Source organism: Oncorhynchus mykiss, chromosome 7 (assembly GCF_057628025.1).
Source record: "Oncorhynchus mykiss isolate SJ-2025 chromosome 7, ASM5762802v1, whole genome shotgun sequence".
Lineage (NCBI taxonomy): Eukaryota > Metazoa > Chordata > Actinopteri > Salmoniformes > Salmonidae > Oncorhynchus > Oncorhynchus mykiss.
Window position 1 is genome coordinate 9,102,976 of NC_143028.1, and position 22,215 is coordinate 9,125,190.

Below are 22,215 nucleotides of genomic sequence, written 5' to 3' on the forward strand. Positions count from 1 at the left end.
GAGCGTGAAGGGGCAGATTTTCTGGTAGCACAAGCCTGAGATGGGCTCCTGCATCTCGGTGAGCTCGTTCCCCCGGTCTCCCACAGAGCTCCCCACTGTCACTGCACCGAGACGCCACTCGATCTGCAGCCCCAGGACACAGCCATGGAGGGGGGAGAGAGGGAGAGAGGGCAATAGAGGGAGAGGGTAGAGGGATGGAGAGAGAGAGAATGATAGAAGACGAAAGAGAGAGAGAGCGACAGAAAAGAGAGAGAGTGATTGCTCGCGGCTCATTTCTCCACACATGAGCCCATCTGTACAGCGCCCAGGGTGGGACGGCACCACTGCTCTCTCTGAAATGACTGAGCGCACCAAAGACACCCTGGCACCACAGGAAGCCAAATGCAATCCCTGGCGTGGCTATTATTCTCCAGAAAGCTCCTTTAAAGTGCCATTTCTTCCCGATGGAGGCTTGTTGATTTACTTTCTGTTCCATCATGACTTAAGTTGACCATAATGTATTTCAAAGAAGGCCTCTCAGTGAATTTAGTATTTGAAATATTTGGCCCGGGTATATATTTTCTTTCTCGCCAGAGTTAGTTCCATCAACACAGCACCACAGGGGAAAGGGAATTGACTCTCGGGAACCAAGGAATGGTGTTTGCAGGGAGCATCTTGTGATATTGTCATATTTACTGTTAGCACCTCAGGCTACACGATACACTTCACTACCACCATTAAACAGGCCTTTTTTAAAGGAAGGCACATCTGTTGTCACCCCCCCCCCCCCTCTCTCCTCTCTTCTCACCCTATCTCTGCCATGCTCAGAAACACCACCACCTTCCTTAAGTCATAACGTTTCTCACCCGCACCACGATTCTTCCCTCCCCCACCCCTCCTCCTCATCTCTCTATCCCCCTCTCCCCTCTCCCTCTCTGACAATGGCTGGAGATGCGTCTGGCTGAAATTGATCATTGCTCCGACCAATAATTCATTGTGATGGAGGCGACGTGGTGTGTGCACGGAGAGCGCCGGCCCCGCAATGGCCCCCGCATACTAAACAGGGCCTCCGACCAATGGAGTCGCAGGGATGCGGCCCAGGTGACGTCCTGTTTATCCTCTGATAAATGGCAGGTCAAACGGGGTGGCTGTGCCTGCCATATCCCTCAGCACCATGTCGCCGCCGCCTCCGAATGCTCATCACCCTCCCCAAACACCCCCTCTACCCCCCTGACACACCCCACACCCCATCTTAACACCCCTCCATCCGCCCTCTTCCTCTCCCCACCGGATCCTATTATTCTCCACCAGCTCTCGTTGCTCCGTCAGCAAAGTCAAGCTGCTGACTTCTCTTCCCTTCAGCTTCAACTTTGAACACAATTAACTTTGTAATTGCATTTGTTTTAGAAGGAGTATGGGAGTGATTATCAAAGCCACCCATGATCTTCCATGCACGCCGGCAGCATCTTGATCTCGGCGGTGCAGGCGTGCCTACAGGGGGTAAGGTTGGGTAGACGCTTCAAAGAGGGAGAGATTCCTCCTCTTCTTCTTGTCCTTCTCCAAACTCTTATTATACTCCACTGATTGGTCTCCGCTTGTGTTGTTTGTGTGTGTTTGTTTTTTTGTTTGTTTAGTTGTTTGTTTACGAGGTCATCCTCGGCTCGTTTGAAAAATCCCCGGTTTGTTGGTCACTTCAGTTGCGTCTGTCTGTCAAGCTAAGATTGAAGATGGGGATCGAAGACTTGGGGGGAAACAAGCGAGATTGGAATTTGAAGACGGCGATGGGAAAACGGCGTTGTGTAGTCTGACGTTTCGTTTTTAGTCTCGGTTTTGTTTTGAGGACATGAAATACCCACTCAGACTCTGCTGGGGGGGCCTGCGCTATAGCGTGTAGTTCCTAGACAGTAGTTCTGCATTTAAAATAAATAAATAATTTAACCTTTTTTTAACTAGGCAAGTCTACATGTGATATTCAGTAATACTCCTCTCTATGAGGACAAGATAAATGGGCATCCTGTTTCGATCTATTTAACTCTACAATGCTTTTTAATTATTGCTACAATCTCCTATTGTCTGCTTTTTCCCATTGGAAGTTTACAAGCAAATATTGCATTTGGTGAAACTGAAATTCCTGGCCTGTGTCATATTCTTTATTGTTACAGTACACACCAAAATGCTTTATTCTGGTTGAATTCTGCTGCTCTTTCTTAGCACGCTGAATTTGAATAAAACACCACTATTTCCACTCTTCTTTTAATTGAAATGCAAACGATGTTAGCGTTTGGGCCACAGAATTGGCAATACTCTCTTGCTAGAATGATAAAGGCTTTTCTGCTATTTTCTGTGGCTATCGACTTGGTCATGTGTGTAATTGCCTAATGCCGTGTTAGACCCTCAGATGCACCAATGCAAATATTAAGGAGAGGAGCCAGCTTAATAAAAATGCTGTTCAAACAATATGGGGCCTGAGTTTATCTCCGCTTGTCCAGTCTCACAGCGCGGGCCCGGAGAGAGGAGAGGAAGGCAGGGACGGGAGCAAGAAAAGAGAGGAAGAACGAAGCGAGGTACGATTAAATGGATTCATGAAAAAAAGTGAATAAGGAATAAGACACAGAGCCCCCCCCCAATTTTCTTTAATGAAAGAACAGGAGAGAGAGAGACTTTTTAATGGTATCGATCCTGTTCAAGGCCATGGCTGAGATGAAGGCCACCCTCCAGAGATGTCCTGCTCTCACCTCGACCTTGGGCCAATGCCTGACCTCTGACCCATTGACCCTGACAGTCCAGCCGCCAGACCTCTGTGATCCTGGAGCTATAGTCAGCTTTGCAGGAGAGCACAGACACATGTGCACACACACACACACACACACACACATACACACAGCACCTCTCCAAATGAGAATTGACTTTCCCCCTCCGTGGAAGCTGGGAGATGTGGGTTAAAGTATGTCAATAGTGTTTCACAAGAACAATTTCTCCCCAGAATTGTGGAACGGTGGGATGTTTTGACATTTACTTGGTGGAGGGGAAAACGTTAGTGTGTCCTGTGAGGCACTTGAAGGGAGTTGTCGGGCTGCTAACTGCCTGGTCCTATTGATCTGGTCGGTTGAATTGCATGCACACAGAGGCTGGAGAGAAGAGGGGAGAGCACTGAGGGCCAGCTGCAGTGGGCCTAACAGCAGAGAGAGAGAGGAGAGAGCACTGAGGGCCAGCTGCAATGGGCCTAACAGCAGAGAGAGAGAGAGAGAGGGGCTGTTCAGATAGCAGCTCTAATGGTAATTGCATTCGATCCTCTCTCTCAGACGCATGATTTAGCAGCTACTCTCTCATGAATAGTTGACATCAAATAAAACAATTTTTTTTTTGGGGGGGGGGGGGGGGGAGAGAGAGAGAGAGAGAGAGAGAGAGAGAGAGAGAGAGAGAGAGAGAGATTAAACTTGATAAAGGAACACTTGGCTGTCAACAGCTGTACTTTATCATTGAGCGGCTTCGTTGGGTGGTGTTTGGAGGACGTGAGGGAAGGATGGCTCTTTCACGGCTCCAGTTGATTAGCCAGAATGGATTGCAGCAGGAAGCTAACCCCTGTCTGTGTCTCCCTCTCAGACTGCAAGCTACCATCAATTTCCTCCCATCCTATTGTTGAACAGAGAGTACAGGGCAGATTTAGACTGCTAATAAACTCACAGCTTCTGATGTACAGTATTAACTGATCAGATATCAGTCCTGTCCTGCTTTGAACTTGACCACAAGCGCGAGTACATTTACTTGACTGCCAAAACACGCAGGAAAATGTAGTTACTGTAGAAATCTCCTAAAAAGCGATGGAGAACATATGCATGGTTAAAAGTGATCTATTTGACAGCATCTCACTAACTTAACTGAATCAGTCCTAACACTATAGAGAATATATCTGTTTGATCTCTTCTCCCTGTTGTCTGTTTGGATCTCTTCTCCCTGTTGTCTGTTTGGATCTCCTGTCTGTTTGGATCTCTTGTCTGTTTGGATCTCTTCTCCCTGTTGTCTGTTTGGACCTCCTGTCTGTTTGGATCTCTTGTCTGTTTGGATCTCTTCTCCCTGTTGTCTGTTTGGCTCTCCTGTATGTTTGAATCTCTTCTCCCTGTTGTCTGTTTGGATCTCTTCTCCCTGTTGTCTGTTTGGACCTCCTGTCTGTTTGGATCTCCTGTATGTTTGAATCTCTTCTCCCTGTTGTCTGTTTGGCTCTCTTCTCCCTGTTGTCTGTTTGGACCTCCTGTATGTTTGAATCTCTTCTCCCTGTTGTCTGTTTGGCTCTCTTCTCCCTGTTGTCTGTTTGGCTCTCTTCTCCCTGTTGTCTGTTTGGCTCTCCTGTATGTTTGAATCTCTTCTCCCTGTTGTCTGTTTGGCTCTCTTCTCCCTGTTGTCTGTTTGGCTCTCCTGTATGTTTGAATCTCTTCTCCCTGTTGTCTGTTTGGCTCTCCTGTATGTTTGAATCTCTTCTCCCTGTTGTCTGTTTGGCTCTCTTCTCCCTGTTGTCTGTTTGGCTCTCTTCTCCCTGTTGTCTGTTAGTCACTCCTGTCTGTTTGGATCTCTTCTCCCTGTTGTCTGTTTGGCACTCCTGTCTGTTTGGATCTCTTCTCCCTGTTGTCTGTTTGGCTCTCTTCTCCCTGTTGTCTGTTTGGATCTCCTGTCTGTTTGGATCTCTTCTCCCTGTTGTCTGTTTGGCTCTCTTCTCCCTGTTGTCTGTTTGGATCTCTTCTCCCTGTTGTCTGTTTGGAACTCTTGTCTGTTTGGATCTCTCCTCCCTGTTGTGTGCCGATGCAAATCCTATTAGTGATGTCACTTAAGCACAACTTAGTGGCCTATCCATCCCCAGTTCCCCATCCGCCTGTCGATAGACTAAACACGACACCCACATCTTATGTCACAGTAGTCACATGGTTTTGTTGTCCATTTGTATCATTCACCATCTAAGATGCTCACAGTACTCTAACAGTACTCTGACCCAGTGCAGTTCCAGAACTGTATTGAATGACCCAGTACAGTTATACAACTGTACTGAATGACCCAGTGCAGTTACACAACTGTACTGAATCACCCAGTGCAGTTAAACAATTGTATTGAATGACCCAGTGCAGATAAACAACTGTACTGAATGACCCAGTGCAGTTACACAACTGTATTAAATTACCCAGTGCAATTAAGGAACTGTGTTGAATGACCCAGTGCAGTTACAGAACTGTATTAAATTACCCAGTGCAGTTAAGGAACTGTATTGAATGACCCAGTGCAGTTAAGGAACTGTATTGAATGACCCAGTGCAGTTAAGGAACTGTATTGAATGACCCAGTGCAGTTAAACAACTGTATTGAATGACCCAGTGCAGTTAAACAACTGTATTGAATGACCCAGTGCAGTTAAACAACTGTATTGAATGACCCAGTGCAGTTAAGGAACTGTGTTGAATGACCCAGTGCAGTTAAACAACTGTATTGAAAGACCCAGTGCAGTTAAGGCACTGTATTGAATGACCCAGTGCTGTTAAACAACTCTATTGAATGACCCATTGCAGTTAAGGAACTGTATTGAATGACCCAGTGCAGTTGAACAACTGTATTAAATGACCCAGTGCAGTTAAACAACTGTAGTGAATGACCCAGTGCAGTTAAGGAACTGTATTGAATGACCCAGTGCAGTTAAGGAACTGTGTTGAATGACCCAGTGCAGTTAAACAACTGTATTGAATGACCCAGTGCAGTTAAGGAACTGTGTTGAATGACCCAGTGCAGTTAAGGAACTGTATTGAATGACCCAGTGCAGTTAAGGAACTGTATTGAATGACCCAGTGCAGTTAAGTAACTGTGTTGAATGACCCAGTGCAGTTAAACAACTGTATTGAATGACCCAGTGCAGTTAAGGAACTGTACTGAATGACCCAGTGCAGTTAAGGAACTGTATTGAATGACCCAGTGCAGTTAAACAACTGTATTGAATGACCCAGTGCAGTTAAGGAACTGTATTGAATGACACAGTGCAGTTAAACAACTGTATTGAATGACCCAGTGCAGTAAAGGAACTGTATTGAATGACCCAGTGCAGTTAAACAACTGTATTGAATGACCCAGTGCAGTTAAGGAACTGTACTGAATGACCCAGTGCAGTTAAGGAACTGTATTGAATGACCTAGTGCAGTTAAACAACTGTATTGAATGACCCAGTGCAGTTAAGGAACTGTACTGAATGACCCAGTGCAGTTAAGGAACTGTGTTGAATGACCCAGTGCAGTTAAGGAACTGTGTTGAATGACCCAGTGCAGTTAAGGAACTGTGTTGAATGACCCAGTGCAGTTAAGGAACTGTGTTGAATGACCCAGTGCAGTTAAGGAACTGTACTGAATGACCCAGTGCAGTTAAGGAACTGTATTGAATGACCCAGTGCAGTTAAACAACTGTATTGAATGACCCAGTGCAGTTAAGGAACTGTATTGAATGACCCAGTGCAGTAAAGGAACTGTATTGAATGACCCAGTGCAGTTAAACAACTGTATTGAATGACCCAGTGCAGTTAAGGAACTGTATTGAATGACCCAGTACAGGTACAGAAGTGCAGAAAGGTACATTGTCTTTGTCATTGCATTCAAGTAGAGGAGGTGCTAACAAACTACTCTGTCATGGACCTGGACCGAAATGTGTGCTTTGGTCTGCAGTCACACAGTTTATTAGCCATACTCCGGACTTGAATATCTTAATGTGTGAATAAATTAATTGTTGTTTGTGTATGAAATATCCTCCAATCATTGAGTGTGATAACAGTTTTAAAATGTCCTTGACTTTGTCCCCTAGATATAGATGGATGGTGTCTGTGTGAGTATGTGTTTATTTGAGCCGAGGGTGTAAAACTCAATCCCTGGAACGTATCCAAAAGTGTTTTTTCACCACTCTCATTGTTAATGTTCAAGTATTGTGTGTGATAGTGGGGTATTCAGCCCAATGATCCTCTTATAGCAGTTAAACAATTAAAACTGTTAAGCCACTATCTGTTGTCTTTTTTTGTTTTGTTTTGTATTTTCTCGCCAAAAGCTTTTTTTATTGATAATTTCTCAAAGCCTAAAAGCTCAAGGGGATCACGTATTGATTCTTTCATTTAACCAAAGACACACACTGTATGGCATTCTTTCTACAGAAAATGAGAGATTTGCTATTGAAACAAATAAATCACTAAATGGTTTGTTGAAGTGAACTTATTTGTGGTATTGCATCTACTGCTGGGTCCTAATAGTTGTATAATGTGGCTACTGTTTCTGTACAGTCTCATTTGGTGTACACAAACAATAAATATACATGTATAAGCTGTGTATAGTGTTTGCAATTACCTGTGAAAAAATAAATAAAAAAATTGAAAATGTGTTTTTTCTGTATAATGGACTCTGACTTGGTGAGATTGTTCCCATCAATATGATGGTTGCTCGGAGCTGAATATAAAATGATTATTCCTTCATAATGAAGTGATTTTAGTTTGGGAGTATCCTTGGCCTTGCTCCAGGTGCCTTCAGATGGCGAACAGATGTCTAGAAGCATCTCCAAAGACTTCTCTACTTATTTTGTTCACTTTAACCAGATTCTCCTTGCCTTATTGGAGGGGCTGCATTTCTGAATTCCACCCAAGTTTCTTTAACATTAGTTAAGAGCAAAACTATTTTTTTTAATATTATTATTTTTTTACAGAAAGCTCTTAAAAAAATATTGACAGGAATAATTCTGAGATGTTGAGTTAGGATGAAATGGAAATGGCTCTGTTCCTTGGCTATGTATTTAAATATGCAATATGGACAGTAGTCTGTTGCTTCTCTCATTAGGCACACAGAGCAAGGCTGAATTTAAAACCGTGACAGTTTAGTGGCATGTGTAAACATGCAGGCTTTGCTTGGCAGATGAGCCAAGTGTATTAGCAAGAGGTCCATGGAGCAAGAAATAGTCCTGAAATATTGATGGGGCTTGATTTGGATCCACCCCCCAAGGATGAGGCAGTGAAACTTGCAATCTGTGGATCGCCTAAGGCAAACTGGCAGGGAGGTCAACCCTATAGGTTTTTCTTTACATGAAAACGACTTGTCAAAGGGAAAAGACCGGGCGAAGGAAGAAAACATATTATACACCTGGGATCGGGATTTTGGCTTTAGAGGGTTATGGATTTTTTAGTTTTTAGTTTTTTGCTAGACATCTTCCATCATTTTCTCTGGATCAAAAATCCATTTTGGATCATCCATTCAATATTAAATCTGGCAGCTACTTGTATACACAACAAACTCAATTTGCTGAGGGGTTTTGAGACCTTTCATGGACGTGTATCAATGGCTGAAGTCAAAGAGCCTCTCTTTCATTTTAAAATACATTGACAACAGGTCTTATATTGTCAACTTTTGAGATGCATCGTTCATTTCTCATTCCAAATGGAGCAAAGTTTTAGGCTATTATCCTTTTTTAAATGACTTTTCTTATTTTCATTTGTCTCGCTGAAATGTTGTTTACTGTCTTATACTTTTATCTATTATATTACGAGGGGAAAATAAATATAGAGGAAATAAAATGTGAAATAAAATGCATAATTAAGACATTACAAATCAATTCCCCAGAGAGTGGCACTGGGCAACGGACACAGCACTGAATGCTGAAATGTACTGTATGTATGGTAAGTGGTTCATTTGAAATCACCAGAACAGAGACCGACACTGGCGACACATCGTGTATCTCATGACCACTCCCACCAAAACAGAGAGGAAGGACTCATTTCCCCATGGTTACCCAGCCAATGAATCCAGGAAATTGGGCAGAAGTTGGCAGCAGGCCCTCTGTGCCTCCTGTGACAGCATCAAATCCCTACCCCTCCATCGGGGTCCTTCAGGAACCCAGAAAACATGCCTGATTACTTTTCACCAGTTGTATTTTATCTGTTTTCATTTCCAACATGATCATGTAGCGGGAAGCAATTACTTCACCTATGAGGTTATGGATAAATCTGTAGTTCCTCACCATTGAGGGCTGTTTTGTATTAATTGTGGTCAAATCTCTTGAAACAGTACAAGTGTTTTGTGAGCTGAAGTGGCTTTTGTAATTTTGGGGGTGAAATCTTGTTGCCTTTTTGTACACCTGAAACAACACATGAAGTAATTACAAAGCCAACAATTACCCAGCCAACCACCAGACATAATCGATAGGCCATCAGACAGAGGGTCAGAGAGCAAATGTCAGGGGTCAAAGTTCAATGGCAAACACTATAGCAGTGTGTGTGTGTGTGAGCATGGGGGGTGGGAGAGTTCCTCGAGAGGAAGAGGATGCTGATTCAACAGGGAGTGAAACAGAATGGGATTGAGTCAGGGGCAGGGCTGTAAATAAATGATCTATTCTTCTTGAGGCACGGAGTATTGATCAGGATACCACATTATTGTAGCCCTGAGGACTGCACCTCGGAACAGATGGGATATAATGCCTACCAGACATACACTGGTAGGTCTAGAATTAAAATTGCAGGCCTATAGGCCTCAACATGAAATTCTCTCTTATTTCATACAGACATAAAAGCTGGTCTAGAATACAGACTAGGCCAACTGTAAATAATCAAGTCTCTCCTATTATACTTTGATACTGTATATGTACCATGTATTTCATAGCAAGTTGATCATGCAATACAGACGTAGGATCTTAATTTGACCTATATTGTCACAGCAAAATAATCCAGCAGCAACAGCATGTGACATAGTGTTGCTTGATAATGTTGCTTGATCGGTGGTTAGGCTATTAGCTGGCCTAAAGTATGCTACAGATATAGGATCTTAATTTGATCACCCAGAAGATTCCACAAAGGACGATGCCGACATCACCTTGGCAAACCAGAACCTTACATTTGTTGCTGAAAATGTTCCTGCACAGCAGGAAATGTAAACTTGTAGTGTAAAAAAAGGCTTCTAAAGTTGGTAATTTCCACCTTAAAATATCAGACTTGATTTGCCCTAACAAAAAATGTATCAACCCCTACAAAAAATGTCCATTAATTATAAATCACATTATAATTCACATTTCCTGTTTGTGCAGGATTATTTTCCTGATGTAGCAAACTGGTTCAAATTAAGATTCTACATCTGTACATGTGTGTTCGCTCGATGCAGGAAAATTCACAGCAGCAAAAGAGTGATAAAATTAATATCCTACATCTGTAGCGCTCCACCAGGTGACATCACAGTCCTACTATGATGTCTCCAAACAAACGGAGGCTGTTACTGAACGGGGCTGATGGCTGGACTAAACCATCCATAACCCTGTCCTGACGTGTTGGAAATGGATGACCAGGCTGCACTACACCGCGCACACGGAGAAGGAGGCTAGTCCATCATCGGCATCCCCTTGTGAAACACTCCCCCCTCTACCCCCCACCACCTCTACCTACCAGGGATGTTCCCGTTAAATATGTGCAACTTCCCATTTAAATGAAAGGCCCTGAACCATGAAAGGCACCACAGGTATCCGCTGCTCTGTGCTGTACTGGTTCCTGTAATGGAGGTTGGTGGGTCTGATACAGAAGTGGCCTGTGTGTCGTAACGCTCCTACAGCAGAGGAATACAGCAAGCCGCTCTCTCAGCTGTAACGTATTAAAAACAGAGGAAATAAATGACCCAGCCCCTGATGAGTTATGAGTCATGGGTCTACACTACGTAGAAGTATGTTCGTGTGTGTGTGTGTGTGTGTGTGTGTGTGTGTGTGTGTGTGTGTGTGTGTGTGTGTGTGTGTGTGTGTGTGTGTGTGTGTATGTGTGTGTGTGTGTGTGCGTGCGCGCGCATTTGTGCGTGTGTGAGAATGGGGTGAACCTTGCATTTTTGCTACCAGAAGCTAATTATACAAATACTCAACTAAGCGGCCCGGTCCGTTCAGGCTCGCCTCATTCTATCTTCCCCTGGGACAGAGTGTTCAGGAGTCACACAGCCATCACATAACAGAGGTGACTATACAGTATACAACTTGAGAGCATTTTCCCTCCCTTTCATTTTCCCTTCAGTGGGATTGTATGAGGTGATTTCTGGCGGCCTTTTGAACAATATCAGACGTCTAGACAACATGTAAATACTGACCAAAATACAGAACAAGTAAGCCATGTCAGAGAATATCACCTTATTCAAATGGACACCTGAACACAGCCATTTAATACTCCAGTTTTATACACCATTAACAAATTAACAAACCACAGGAGGCTGGTGGCACCTTAATCGGGGAGAACAGGCTCGTGGTAATGGCTGGAGTGGAATGGTGTCAAATACATCAAACATGGTTCAAACATGGTTTCCATGGTTTCCAGGTGTTTGATGCCATTCCATTCGCTCCATTCCAGACATTATTATGTCCTCCCCTCAGCAGCCTCCACTGGAAGAAACATCACTTTTTGCTGATCAAAATAAAGCCGCGCGTTACGTTAATGACGATTCTTAAATCCAACGCCATGTAGAAATGACTATACGCCAGGTGCAAACAAACCATTTCTAATGCCTTTGTTATTAAGTTGCCGAGGTAAACACACAAGAGAAGAAAATCTATGGCAGAGTAATGAGCTGAGGCGGCTCGCTACTGAGTAAATATTGGTGCGGTTAATAAATACAATCCAATGTCGAATTCAATTAAAGGGGATCTTACCTCTATTGTAGCTTCAGTCAGTACTATCACCAGGGCTGCTAATTCGCCAGGGTCCTCATAATATGATAATTAGGTGCCGATACGATATGTTCTATATATTGCGTTTCATTACTGTGATTTTTTGGCGATTCGATGTTCCAAACATATTGCTCACCATATGTGTGCTGCAGAGGGACAAGAGAGAGCCAGCAGAAAACGTTAGAAAATGTGTGTCGATCAGTCATGGAAATAAAAGTGCTGAAAACAAATTGACTCACTATTTAAAAAGAAGACGGAGAACAAGCTATGAAGGAAAAATACTGGAGTTATAGTGCAGGTACAGTCGACTAGCGCAAAATAATATTCTAATATGTATCTGTGTCGATCAAAAAACATCATCCTAAACAATCAAAACAAACTGCAAATTCATCCAAATTTGATGCAACGTAGGCATTGTCTACTAAGAATATGAAACCAAATACTCAACTTTGACTACTTTATACACTATAAGTGAATTCCTCCAAATACTTTGACTACTTTATACACTATAAGTGAATTCCTCCAAATACTTTGACTACTTTATACACTATAAGTGAATTCCTCCAAATACTTTCTTCTAGATACATAAAGTACTTTCATTTGTGTAAAGATGTCATCAAGGCTAATTTGAAGAATCTAACATCAAAAATATATTTTGATTTGTTTAACACTTTTTTGGTTACTACATTATTCCATATGTGTTATTTAATAGTGTTGATGTCTTCACTATTATTATACAATGTAGAAAATAGTAAAAATAAAGATAAACCCTTTGAATGAGTAAGTATGTCCAAACTTTTGACTTGCACTGCGTGTATAAAAATACCCTCAAATAAAAGGTGACATTCTATTCTTTCATTTCATATGAAACATTTGATCTCAAATCCAAAATGCTGGAGAACAGACGCAAATAGTTTTTTAAATCTTGACTTTCCAAATATGCAGGGATAGGAACCATAGACTTAGATAGTCAACTTTAGTGTCCAAATGCCAGTTTTAGCATGAGCAGCACCATTGAGGACATTCACAGTTTTGAAGTAGTCAACTGAGTGGGATTTCTTATAGGTTAAGGAAGGATAATTCGCATATTTCCATCCAGGTCATCAGGAGGCATCAGCAAATGAAATATACTCATGAGCAAACATCCCATAACTGCAGGTGGCAGTAAATCTCCAACCTTGGCTCTACACCTGTTCAAACAACACTCTCCGGGTTGCAAGATGGGGCTATTAACGGTGTTGTACATTACGTTTCACAATGCACATTTTTTAACAAACATGCATGTGTCGGAAAGGTGATGGCAGGTAGCCTAGCCATTAAGAGCGTTGGACCAGTAACCAAAAAGTTGCTGGTTCAAATCCCTGCGTTGACTAGGTGAAGAATCTGTCTGTGTCCCTGATTAAGGCACGTAGCCCTAATTGCTCCTGTATGTCACTCTGGATAAAAGTGTCTGCTAAGTGACTAAAATGTAAATAGTGGGCCTTTAATCTGTTACACTGAGAAAATGTACTCGCTTAGATATATTATGTAAAAAACATTCAGCTACTCCTTGAATGGTGGTCCAGAAGAGCTTTTGACTGTGATTTAGTGGTCCCTGGAAAAGAAAAGGTTGGAAACTGCTGGTCTAGATTGCCATTGTTGGATATGGAGAATCATATGAAAGATAGCTTGTTGGATATGGAGAATCATATGAAAGATAGCTTGTTGGACATGGAGAATCATTTGAAAGATAGCTTGTTGGATATGGAGAATCATATGAAAGATAGCTTGTTGGACATGGAGAATCTTATGATAGATAGCTTGTTGGATATGGAGAATCATCTGAAAGATAGCTTGTTGGATATGGAGAATCATCTGAAAGACAGCTTGTTGGATATGGAGAATCATATGAAAGATAGCTTGTTGGATATGGAGAATCATATGAAAGACAGCTTGTTGGATATGGAGAATCATATGAAAGATAGCTTGTTGGATATGGAGAATCATATGAAAGATAGCTTGTTGGATATGGAGAATCATATGAAAGATAGCTTGTTGGATATGAGAATCATATGAAAGACAGCTTGTTGGATATGGAGAATCATATGAAAGATAGCTTGTTGGACATGGAGAATCTTATGATAGATAGCTTGTTGGACATGGAGAATCATATGAAAGACAGCTTGTTGGATATGGAGAATCATCTGAAAGACAGCTTGTTGGACATGGAGAATCATATGAAAGATAGCTTGTTGGATATGGAGAATCTTATGAAAGACAGCTTGTTGGATATGGAGAATCATATGAAAGATAGCTTGTTGGACATGGAGAATCTTATGATAGATAGCTTGTTGGATATGGAGAATCTTATGAAAGACAGCTTGTTGGATATGGAGAATCATGTGACAGATAGCTTGTTGGAGAAGTAGAACACTTAAATTAGCTGTTCTTCTGCTTCTGATGGCCAGAGAGCTGTTTTGAGGTAGTAGTAGACACTATAACATAGGCTACGTCCCAAAATGGCAGCCTATTTCCTACATAGTGCACTGGGACGGCTTCCACGGGGGCGGAGCTTGTGAGAAATAATGAATTAGCTGATTTGCATATTGTCACCGGGCGGTTGCTGTGTTTACTCCAAGGTGTTTGCGTAGCTGGCTCTCCCAAAGGAGTCTGTGTTCACTGTAACTTCTGGAGTAAACAGTGATATGCAAATAACCTCTGCACATAATCAACTTTGATTTAGAACAACCTGTGACTGTACGTTGATGACTCTCGTTTCAAGTCAACATCGCTACAAATTATAATGAGGAGAAAATGAATTGGACTGTTAAGTGGAAGTGTGGTTTGTATCAAACAGTACAAAATAGTCCATTCTATCTGTTGTACCGTGTCTCCTAAAGTGTAACAGGAGTATTTCCAAGTTGCCTTTTTCTTTGATTCTCCCTTTTAATTTTGAAGGGAACATTTGAAGGTTGGAATATACTGGGATTAAACAATACAATTAGCAGAAACCCTGCCTTGTCTTTGCTAGCAGCACATCCCAAACTGGACTGCTTCTTTGTTGGCTAGATCACTAGCTACTCTCAGTTCCTTCCAGAACATTCTACCCCATCCTCAGCAGTCTTCATAAAACTGATGCTGCGAACCACATCTTTGTGTCTCTCTGCTGATAATGAAATAATGATGACTTTTTTCAAAAGTAATGCTCGATGTAATCAATGTTCAGTGAGATTTCATCTCTGGAACATTCCTCGACAATTTGTTGCCATTCAGGATGTGTCGGTATGGGGTACAGAGATGAGTGACAGATGCAGAAATAGCTGCAGCGTCGGGGTATTGTGTATCTTCTTGACTGTAAATTAATACTGAGAAAGGCTAATTCAATTTCCTCTCAATAGCCTGCCTATATCGTACACTCAGCTGGGAAGCTCTTTCTGTGGTATCCCACCCACAATGCACTAGTGGCGTGCACCCTACTCATGCCTATCATGTCATTTGCATATTGTGTAAAGCATTTTTTCTTTTTACACAAGGCTCATAATGTTGATTCAATATGTTAACTATTATCACTTAACATTCAATAGCATCCAATAGCTGAATGCTGCTGGTGTGGTATTCGGTGTCGTAACATCATGTCCTACCAGTTTATGTTGAGGGTGATTTAGTTTGGTTTTGTGGTGAAAATAGGCTACATACATTGATACCGTGATAACATTGATTCATGTAAATACTAACACTGGGACCAAGATCCTGATTTAGGAACTTGTGGCCTCGATCTGTCCCTCTCTCTTTTTGTCTGTCTCTGCCCTGTTTCCCTCCATCTCACTTATTCCTATCCTTCTTTTCCGTCTATCTCGCTCCCTCCCTACCTCTCCCAGGGTGTTCAGATCTTGTCGTACTGGTCAGTGTCTGCTTAGCAGTCACAAAGCCTTACTGTAATCAAAGAACTGACAAAAGACGGCTTTCATTTTCTGTGTATGTTCCGTTTCTCTCGCGTGTCTGGAAGTCGGGGTGCCCTGTGCAGTAATTTGCATTGAATAAGATGCTGGTGATCAAAGTCCTTGGAGACCTTTAGATTAGAATAGCCAGCCCTCCCTCTGTTATTCCCTTTCAATATCTTCTTACAAAAAAGGAGACCAAAAATGCCTCTCCCGCAATCCTCTTGTAGACATTCCCAGATTCCCACTTCTGCACCTCTGTATGGGAAATCGTCCTTCAGGTTTTTTGGGAAAACCTTTCTTTATGAAGGAGAGGAGAGGACATGCTGTTAGGGTGAGGAGAAAGACCTACTGTAATGCCTCTTGTATTATGAGGATATTATGAATGGTGACTTGTAGTTTGAAAGTTTAATGACTGAGGTTTGATAGTCATTCTCCCAGTCCCATCTCTCAGGTAGAGTTGATCACACTGGCCTCTGGCGTACGCCTACCCTTCAACATCTTCCATTTAAAAATAGGAATGCGCCTCCACTCTAGTTAAATGGTAAATCTCTCTCTTCCTCCCCAAGTTTTCTATCATCTTTGTTAAATCCTGAGTAGACAAATATCACTCCTCTCAGTGTGTCTGTGAGTGGTGCTGGTAGTGGTGGTAGTGGTGGTGGTAGTGGTGGTGGTGGTGGTGGTAGTGGTGGTGGTGGTGGTGGTGCTGGTGGTGGTGGTGGTAGTGGTGGTGGTGGTGGTGGTGGTGGTGGTGGTGGTAGTGGTGATGGGGGTGGTAGTGGTGATGGGGGTGGTGGTGGTGGTGCTGGTAGTGGTGGTGGGGGTGGTGGTGGTGGTAGTGGGGGTGGTGGTGGTGGTGGTGGTGGTGGTAGTGGTGGTGGTGGTGGTGGTAGTGGTGATGGGGGTGGTAGTGGTGATGGGGGTGGTGGTGGTGCTGGTAGTGGTGGTGGTGGTGGTGGTGGTGGTGGTGGTGGTAGTGGTGATGGTGGTGGTAGTGGTGGTGGTGGTGGTGGTGGTGGTAGTGGTGGTGGTGGTGGTGGTGGTAGTGGTGATGGGGGTGGTAGTGGTTCTGAGGCTGGGGGCTTTGGCTCAGCAGCAGCTCTCAGACTGGGCTGTGTGGTGGGAATACCTGTGGGGCCGCGCTCCACGGCTGCACATTTAATTAGAGGAATTCTCCAGTGATAAGGCCAGCCAACGGAGCTCCATCAATCCATCCCTCTGTCCCTGGGATCCCCGGCTATTTCCCTCCTCCATCCCCTCTCCTCGCTCAACCATCTCTTATCCCATCCCCTCTCCTCAACCATCTCTCATCCCATCCCCTTTCCTCAACCATCTCTTATCCCATCCCCTCTCCCCTCTCCTCAACCATCTCTTATCCCATCCCCTCTCCCCTCTCCTCAACCATCTCTTATCCCATCCCCTCTCCCCTCTCCTCGCTCAACCATCTCTTATCCCATCCCCTCTCCTCTCTCCTCAACCATCTCTTATCCCATCCCCTCTCCTCTCTCCTCAACCATCTCTTATCCCATCCCCTCTCCTCTCTCCTCAACCATCTCTTATCCCATGCCCTCTCCTTTCTCCTCAACCATCTCTTATCCCATCCCCTCTGTCCGGCCGTCCGGCTGGGTTCAAAATGCATTGTCGGAATTATGGCGAGCGGTTCAATAATTCCGATTAGAGCTCATGTTTATTAATGCTCTACATCTGTGCAAACAACATGTCAAGCCCAGAGTTTATTGTAATTGCCTGAGCAAACAAAACCTGAAAGAAGCAATTTCCACTGACAATGTGCTATGACAAGTAATGAGACCATTGGCATTCCCCACCAATAGCGCTTCCCGCTTCTTTTTCATGGCGTCCATGATGTGTGTGATAGATACAGTATGTTTATAAGGAATGAAGGTGCTGGATAATGCGATGCCGCCACTAGAGGGAGGTTAGTGATTAAAGATAATCATCGTTTTCCTTCCCCGCGAGATCTTATTCGTTTCCCTTATGATAACTTATTCGAGAGACTATTGGTCGCTCCTCCACCCTCGTTGTCCCTGTATGGTCGACCGGTATAATATATTACGCCGATTATTAATTTCGGTGTTGTTGAATGAAATGATTTCCTGGAATTCACATGTACTGCCTGCCTCTCAGCCTGTGGTGACAATAGCGATTGTGTAATACCATAGATGTTTTGAAACAGAGAGAGTTATTTAATTGAAAATGATGGTGGATATCAGAGACAGATTGTCTGTCTCAGAGTAGCATGTATCAGTGAGCTCCTGAATTAGTCATTATTGCGTAATTGAATTTTGGTGCTAAATATTTAATTGAATAACAGCTAGGGAGGTTTTATTGAATTCAACCTCCATTTGTAGTGAGTCGGACCTCTTAACAGTTTAGCAAAGTGCCTGGGTGGAAACGTACGTCTCTGCTCTACTACAGCGTGTCATTTGAAATGTGATCAGAGCCTCTGGTTCTCTCTTTTAATCCCAGATGACCACTGGGAAGCAGGGACTGGATCTGACATTGAAAGCTCTAGTGTATTATTGCAGAGGAAGACATGCAGAGGAATACAGAGGCTTCATTTATCATAGTGCTACTGGTTTAAAGTGTTTGCTACTCGCTATCTGCCCATTGAAGAGCTGAGTTTGGGTGGTAGATGGGTTTGGGTGGTAGATGTGTTTGGATGGTAGATGGGTTTGGGTGGTAGATGGGTTTGGGTGGTAGATGGGTTTGGGTGGTAGATGGGTTTGGATGGTAGATGGGTTTGGGTGATAGATGGCTTTGGCTGGTAGATGGCTTTGGGTAGTGTAACGGTTGTCTTGGGTGGAAGAAGGAGAGGACCAAAGCGCAGCATGGTTAGTGTTCATCTTATTTAATAATAATCAAAACTGAATAACAAAACCAACAAAGAAACAACCGAAACAGTTCTGTCTGGTGCAGACACACAAAGACTGAAAATAACCACCCACAAAACACAATGGAAAACAGGCTACCTAAATATGGTTCTCAATCAGGGACAACGATAGACAGCTGACTCTGATTGAGAACCATATCAGGCCAAACACAGAAATAGAAAATATAGAAAAACTAACATAGACAACCCACCCAACTCACGCCCTGACCATACTAAACAAAGACAAAACAAAGGAACTAAGGTCAGAACGTGACAGGTGGTAGATGGCTTTGGGTGGTAAATGGCTTTGGGTGGTAGCTGGTTTTGGGTGGTAGATGGGTTTGGGTGGTAGCTGGGTTTGGGTGGTAGCTAGGTTTGGGTGGTGGATGGGTCTGGGTGGTTTTGTGTAGGTTAGAGGCTAGAGAATTAGATTCATATGTAAGGGCTGGTTGGCCTCTCTTAACTGTTTCCAGAAACATGATGTAGCCTATGTCTTCATATCTAAGCATGCTGTTGAGCGACAGAGCCAGAGAGAGACCAGTGTAGTGTGTAGATAATTTAAATAATTATCCACAATATCCTAATATACTTTGTGGATCTACAACAGCTAAGGGTGATACCGAAAGCACAAAATTGTCAAAATTTGTCATTTCAAAGTCAGTTATTAACATACATTTTTCACTTAAAACCGGTGAGGCCAGGTTGTATCCAGAAGGTCTGGTGTGTGTTTATGGGGGCCAGGGGAGTGCTGAGCCGGGGGCCCGTTGATAAAGTGTTTAGGTTGCATCTCTGTGTGATGGCTCTGTGGGATTACAGTTCCGCTTATGATTGATAGATTTATTTGTCACCCGTGTCTCAACGCGAGCCGCTTACACACAGCCCCACACCAGACACGCCATTAATCAGAGTAAATAGGTCTCTTCTTATACGCATATCAGGAAGACGTAAGTAGAGACATTTGACACGAGTACAGCAGCAAAGCGTATTTACTACAACTAGGAGTGTGACCGGGCTGATCAGAAAACAGGTGTTTGGCAATGAGCTGACTAGCTGACTTTAAACAACTGTAAGTGTTGCTGACGCCAACCCTGAGGAAATGGCTATTTCTTATTTTAGGATTGTGTTGTTCTGGACAGATGTTTGATTAATTTAGTTGGGTAATTTTTATTAGAAATAAATATAGGTTCATGTTAGATACATTTCTGGTAATATTTACGCATGCTTAAATGTAGTGGTCACATAGGCCTACTGTTGCTGGACTGGATTTAATCTTCCTTTGTTGTCGTCCCCACACTCATCAGTAACACAAAATCTGATTGGACGTCTTATCCGAGTATCACCTCACCTGAGGTGTTGCATTATCTTTGCATAAATGCACACCTTGTCATTAGTTATTGCTTAATTAATTAGTGTGCTGCTTAATTAAATCTACATGAATCAAAGAGTCAGAGGCGGTGCTTAGGGATCACTTTACACATGTTAAATATACTGTACTTCATAATCCTGGGAATCATAAATCACCTTCCTCACTGGAATGAACTGATTATATTTGGTCAGTAATCGGTCACTAATAAAGTTCTGGAATGCTTGAGCACAGATTCCATGGAAGCCATGTGATTAACGATGGTTCTCCACAATAAGGACAACATTCTGAGAGAGGGGATCTCTCCAACCATTCCGGTGGTGGAATTATGACTGTTGGCCTTAAATATCATCTGGATATTCTGCAGATTAGATAGAGTTTATTTCGAGTTCAATCTGTCTAACACCCCTTCCTTCTCAGGCACCAAGAGGCCTATTTCCCGATTTCAGCCCCTGTGTTTGAAATAGATTGGGCCTGTAGAAATAATATCTCCCATTTCTAATTTGTCTCATGGATTGCATTTCATCATCGGCCACCACAGAAGAAAAAAAATCATTTGATCTGTGAAAAGAGTCTGGGAGTTGAAAATTGTATTTCTTCATCCCTCTCTCTGTCGGGGGGAGGTGTTTGGCCTCCTCTTTTTCTCTCCTCCGTAATGGAGTGAGTGTTCCCCGTGGCGAGGGAGAGACGCAGGGGAGGAGGAAGAGGGGGAGACGGCAGCAGCGGGAGCGAGGCGGGGGAGGCCGGTTGACTCTGTGTAATTAAAGCAATATTAATGGGAGGACTGCGGCGGCGTGAAGGGGAAGGTCAGTCCCTGTGGAGACCAGCCTCTCCTCGGCACACGCTCACTACACACCGTCCCCACGCCACACCCCCGTCCCGCGAGACGAGGGCGAGCGTGCACCATTAAGAGGATTCCACCCCCGTCCCGCCTCGTCCCCCTGGGGTAGGAAGGGCGCTGGGAGGAGAGGGTAGTGGGGTGGTGGGAGCCCCGATTAGCTAGCTGGCACCACGAGCCATACCTGAAACCCAGCCATGCAAATGAGCGGAGAACCAAGGCTTTAAAGCAGAGGGAAGCACCTGTCACTCAGGCTTGGCTGTCTCTTGATGTAGCCCCTATTGTAATGCTAGGTGTGCTGGTTGTACAGTCTCAGATAGGAGAGCAAGGTTGATTCATCCCTGTAGGATTGGTAAAGGTGCATCCACTAGCATTTCAAAGTGACTCAAATAGGGGGCTTGAACACTGCTGTCAGCTCTTTCTGTACCCCACCATATAGGCTTTTTTGTTTGGAGATTTTACTGTTTGGCTTTGTGAATGTATAGTAATGCTGCTTTCATGTTTAAGCCTCCTGGGTTTGAGATGCTCAGGGGCCATGTTTGAGGACCTGTAGTGTTTTAAAGCCTGCACTTACTGAGATACAGGGTATGTAATGTATGGAACATTACTGTTATTATTATATAAGGTCAGGGTTAGATCTGACCAACGCCTGGACCTGTCCAAATGTTTTCATAGAAATGTGGGTTTATATTGAGTGTTAAATCAAAAATGTTTTTAGGCCATTGATGTCATAAGATTAGGTTGCAACTTTTTGTGAACATCCTGAACCCAATGATCAACAAACTTCCATTTAACCTTACCGCTTTGCTGAGAAGAAGGGTCAGGTCTCGAAAAACGATTTCTGCAACAAAGGTCTCCTGTCAAGGGAGGCAGAACAATCAGGGTCATGAATGAATGATTCTCAGCCGGAAAGTGTTTATTCCATGATGGTAGGACCCTTGGCTCCATGGTGTTGGCCTGCAAACCTTAACCATGACCCACTGTCTTCCACCTCCATCATGTCAACAAGATCACTCTGACTCTCAATCATTCAGAGTAAAAAGATGTATCTGAATAGTATGATGGTGATGTAGTCAAATATGATCAGAATAATACTGTAGGTGTCCTGCTAGCCTTTATCATGGACCATCACTTCTAATTCTTGAGGCCTCCCTCTTCCTCCTCCTCCTCTACTTCCTCCTCCTCCTCCTCCTCCTCTACCTCCTCTCCTTCCTCCTCCTCTTCCTTGTCCTCCTCCTCTACCTCTTCCACCTCCTCCTCCTCCTCCTCCTCCTCTACCTCCTCTCCTTCCTCCTCCTCTTCCTTGTCCTCCTCCTCTACCTCTTCCACCTCCTCCTCCTCCTCCTCCTCCTCTACCTCCTCTCCTTCCTCCTCCTCTTCCTTGTCCTCCTCCTCTACCTCTTCCACCTCCTCCTCCACCTCCTCCTCCTCCTCTACTTTTCCCTCCTCCTCCTCTTCCTAATCTTTTTCTTGCCCTCCTCCTCAGTGACCTCCTCCTTATCTCCTCCTCCTCAGATCTGAAGAGTAAGACAGGTGGTGTGTCTGGTTACAATGACACC